The sequence below is a fragment of the Lipotes vexillifer genome, unplaced genomic scaffold (genome assembly GCF_000442215.2).
Source record: "Lipotes vexillifer unplaced genomic scaffold, Lipotes_vexillifer_v1.1 scaffold505, whole genome shotgun sequence".
NCBI lineage: Eukaryota > Metazoa > Chordata > Mammalia > Artiodactyla > Lipotidae > Lipotes > Lipotes vexillifer.
The window spans coordinates 3,164,947-3,170,230 of record NW_006785581.1 but is presented as its reverse complement, the minus strand read 5'-3'; positions in this window follow the sequence as shown (position 1 = coordinate 3,170,230).

Genomic DNA, 5,284 nt, shown 5'->3' with positions numbered 1-5,284 from the left:
CTCCACCCACTTCAGATTCCAATCACAAGTCCAGGCTGTCACCTGTGCTTCTGACACATTGGCTGTGTAAAGCAGAGGCTCCCATGTCCTCCTCCTTGGGTTCAATTACTTTGCTAGAGCAGCTCACAAAACTCACGAAAACTTGCCTACATTTACCAGCTTATTATAAAAAGGTATGATAAAGGATACAGATAAACATCCAAACAGAAAACATGCATAGAGCAAGCCATATGGAAAGGGGTGAGGAGCTTCCATGTCCTCTCCAAGCCTGCCATTCTCCCCAAATTTTCATGTGTTCACCAACCCAAAAGCTCTCTGAATCTTGTCCTTTTTTGTGTTTTTATGGAGGTTTCATTACATAGGCATGATTGATTAAATCACTGGCAGTTGGTAATTGATTCAAACTCCAGCTTTGCCCCTTCCCCAGAAATCAGAAGTTGGAACTGAAAGTTCTACGCCTCTATTCATGGTTTGTTCCCATGGCCACCAGCCCCATCCTTAGGCACTTTCCAAAAGTCACCTCATAAACATAAACCCAATTGTGGTGGAAAGACATTTGTTATGAATATCAACACACCTATTTTATCTTTATGGCTCTGAATCAATTTCAGGAACTGAAGACAAGAGACCAAATATTATGGCAAAAGATGCTCCATTTACTCTTATCCCTCAGGAAATTCAAAAGTGAACCAAGAACAGTGGATGAAGACCAAATAAATTTTTTTGAACTATAAATCAGGATATCACAACCAGGAATAATAATTTTGAATGCGTTAGATTCTCCCAATTAAACTCAAAGAGTCAACTCTTGTGTTAAAAACCCAGGCACATATCTAGGAAAGGCATCAAACAAAAATAAAACAAAATTTGGAAATAAAGAATAGAAAAAATTATATAAGTCAATGTTAACAAAGAGAAAATAGAACAGGCAATATAATGCAAAAATATAATTCAGAGGGAAATATTAAACAAGCCATTCTTTTCCAAAGGTACAATTCAGCTTCTTGATATGAGTTCTATGGGCTACTTCATTGTATTCCCCTGTCCTTTGGCATCGGGTTGGGTTTGGCCAAAGGAAGATCTAGGAGGATAGAGGGTGGAAAGGGAGTAAGTAAGGTATTATACTCCTTCACTTCCTCTCTGCAAGGGCCACAGTGGATTAGCCATGTCCCTCTTCCAAGGCTGTAGTTGCAGATGGGTAACACTTCTCACTGCGTCCTCTCCTACAGCTGCGTCTACAGTAACTCTCTCCAGGTCAGTTAAATGCTGCTTCATCTTGCCCCTTTGAGTCTAAGGCTGATAATGCCTCCCTGCCTCCCAGAGGTTGCTAACTCAAGAGGGCTTCACCATCTTTTGGTGGTTTCCTTTAACCAAGTTCATGCTTTGTAAGTACACCCTGTAATAAAATTCTTTTCATTTACCTTGCTTGAGTGTGCTGCTTCCTGATGCAAACCTGGATTTGTATATAAACACATAAATATATATTTTATACATGCAGGCTTTGCTTTATTATGCTTGGCAGATATTACTTTTTTTTTTTTTTTTTACAAATTGAAGGTTTGTGGCAACCCTGCATCAAGCAAGTATATCAGCGCCATTTTTCAACAGCATTTGCTCACTATGTGTCTCTGTGCCTCATTTTGGTAATTCCTGAAATGTTTCACACCCTTCACCAGCAAAAAGATAACAACTGGCTGAAGGCTCAGTTGATGGTTAACATTTTTTAGCAACGAAGTATTATTTAATTAAGGTATGAACTTTGTTTTTTAGACAATGCTATTGCACACTTAAGAGACTACAGAATAGTGTAAACATAACTTTCATATATACTGGGAAACCAGAACATTTGTGTGACTCAATTTATTGTGATATTCACCTTATTGCTATGGTTTGGAACCAAACCCACAATATATTCGAGGTGTGCATGTATACATATATTTAAAGCAATGAATAGAAGCACCTGGAAATTATTGCTTAAATAAATGCAGACGTTAATTTGACTTTCCACATTGTAAGGAATAAGCTCAAAATTTAAAACTGATTATTCAGCTGTCAAGAAATACTTTCAATTTGTAACGAAGTCAAATACTAAGCCTCTCTGTAGTTAGTCCTGACATTTTAAGAGATTAAATGCTAGGTAGTAATGTACACATCACTGTGTTAATCAGAAAGACTGTTCTGAACATTAAAAATGCTCAAGTTCTTAAATATTTATATTGTCATGTGTATATTGCCATGTGTAGAATATATGATTTATAGAATTGCTGTTTTTTTAATTAAGTTCTTTTCCCCAAAATTCAAAAAATAGCCATATTGTTGAATTTCATTATTTCTGACACTGTCTGCACACCTAGAATTTTACAGACGAACAGGGAAAGGAAAAGACAAGAAAACAAAGAAAATCTCTGTCATATCCAGGCCAGATATGGCCCTCAGAAACATGTGAATTAGACAAGTTCTTCTCAGTTCAGATTTAAACACCTTCCTATCACATGCCTAACATCCTGTTTTTCTCTCAAAACCTATTCTCAATCCTTTGCTTTTTATTCATATTTCATTTACCGATAAAAATTGAAATTCCATCTTAATTTATTTCAATATTCTTCCCTGTGTCCTTGAATCCTCTTAATACTGGCACATCAAAGACTCCCAAAGCTGAGAATCTTGACACATCACTGAATCTCCAAGTCATAGCACCATTTTATACCAATAACCCTCGTTTATTGAGTACCTACTATATGCCAGGCTCTGCCCTAAATCGTTCATGCATTCTCTCACATTTAATCTTCACAACTGCTATCATGTAGATACTCTGACTATCCCTGCTTCATAGATGAAGTTTCTGAGACACCAAAGAGGTTTTCTTCTCAAGCTACAACAACTTTTTAGCCGCTGAGATAGTAAAGGAAGTCTATTTAACATGAGAGACAGTGCACTTAAATTCTGTGTTGTCCTGTGGTCTTAAGAAGGTGTCCAATGCACAGTTGTTTAATACATAGATTCTAATACATAGAGAAATTCTAATACATAGAGAAATTTGTGGAAACTCTTAGCTAGAAAATGATCTCTGTTCCAATAGGACCTGGATTTCTCTTCTTTATTCCAGTTGTTTTTGCAAACAAAAGAGACAAAGTACCTTGTAAATCAAAGGACTAATTGTGAAATTTTTCTTGATCACGATTTTATAGGCAGTATCATTCAGATCAACTGGGTTTGAAAAATGGCTGAACTTTAAACTGTCTTAATCAAACCTTTCTTTTAAATATATGCTCTGCTTTAGTATTTAAAGAGCACATATTGCTGTGGTTCTTAAGCTTATCAGAAGGTCACACCAAGATAAATTACAAGTGGAAGAGGGGAGAAATGACAAGGGAAAGGAGTGGGGATTTGTGGCAGAAGGAAATAGCAGACCCAGCGGGAAGACATTTGGATCAATGGGGGACAGTCAGGGTTGATGAATGTAAGGAGGAAAGTAATCTAATTCTTATTACTGTCCATATTTGTAGAACTGAAAAGGGCAGGTCCAAAGCATAGTCCCTCCAAAGAAGGTTTTCTTAGGGTCTAGGAAAAGATCCTGCCAGAAGAGTCTGAATCCTTCTCTAAGTCCTATCTGTCACTTACTAGACAATGTCTTGCCTTGGGGGAATTGCATCTTATCACGGTGGGGGGCTTTGTATAAAGGCTGCAAATGCTGGTTAGCAGCAGTATTGGCGTCAAGGTCTTTTCCTTGTTTTACCTGTTTTGGCTACCAAAAGGTATTTTGGGTATACCAAAAAGTATTTCTTTGTTTCTCTGAATCTCCTAGCTAATGACTTCTCTCTCAGACTCTTTAACCACTGCTACATCAGCTCCTGAGCCCCCCCAAAGTTCTGTTTACCTAATAAGTGACATGCCTAAACTTCATGACAAAAGTCAATATAGTCCAACAACTCCATTTATCAATGTATTATGAATATTTCCATCACTTATCTAGGATTTTGAAAGTCATAAAATCCACCTAAGAACTTTTTTTTAAAACAAGAAGGTTAATTTTAACACAACTATATGCAATGAACTATAAATAATACACAGTGTAGATTTAATTTTAAATCATCTTCCTTCTCCACTACTGTTAGTTCTGGTTTTATCTGATTCTTTCTTGTTCTTTCTCTTCCCTGATTGACCAGGATCTTTCTCTGTGCATATATTGCATAATGGTAGTTAACTCCTAATACCCATTCTTCCTTTTTTTTTTTTTTTTTTTTTTTTAATAAGAGAAATTTTAGCTGTGTATGTGGTCACCCAGATAAAGTCTACATTTTCCAGCCTCCCTTGCAGACATGTATGGCCATGTGATTAGGGTTTGGCCAATGGAATTTGTCAAGGCAATATGTTTAACTTCTGGAACATGCCTTTTCCTGCAGACTGTCCTGTGGAAGTGAAGGAGAGCCATCTGTGAACGTGCAGACAAGGCAATACCATCAAGAGAGAAGAGCAACAGAATGAGTGGGTCTCGGTCCTCAATACGGTCAAAGTCACCCTACCAGCCTTGGACATGACTTCCTGCTCAGAGATGAGAGCAAAGTAAACTTTCATACTGTTCAAGCCATTATGTTTGGAGTCTTATTCTTACAACAAGCAAGCCTACATCCTAACAACTATATAGTGTTCTTGGCCCACACCACACCAGTTTTTGTTTGTTTGTTTGTTTGTTTGTTTTGTTTTGTTTTGTTTGCTGTACGCGGGCCTCTCACTGTTGTGGCCTCTCCCGTTGCGGAGCAGAGGCTCCGGACGCGCAGGCTCAGCGGCCATGGCTCACGGGCCCAGCCGCTCCGCGGCATGTGGGATCTTTCCGGACCGGGGCACGAACCCGTGTCCCCTGCATCGGCAGGCGGACTCTCAACCCCTGCGCCACCAGGGAAGCCCCCACACCATTTTTCATTGGATTGGTCACTCCATGTACCAGGATCTTTTACTATTAATCAAGCTCTTGGTTTGTAATTGCCCAAAGTTTGGGTTTTAGAGTTGCCATCAGCCAAATTTAAATAAGAGTTTCTTCATTCCAATGTACCTACTGTAATCTGTTTCACATGCAGGAAATAATCTTTCCTCGTTTTCATAGACATTCTGGAAGAGAAGCTTGCAGGTATGGGGGTTTCCTGAATGTGCAAATGGAGAATCTTTGGGGAGTATTTGTCTGTACCATCCCTGGTCTTTTAAACTCAATCCCTCTGCTCGTGCTCTGCATTCCAGATAGGGTACAAAATCAAACCAATAAAGAGGAGTGCAAAGTTTAAACAATTTC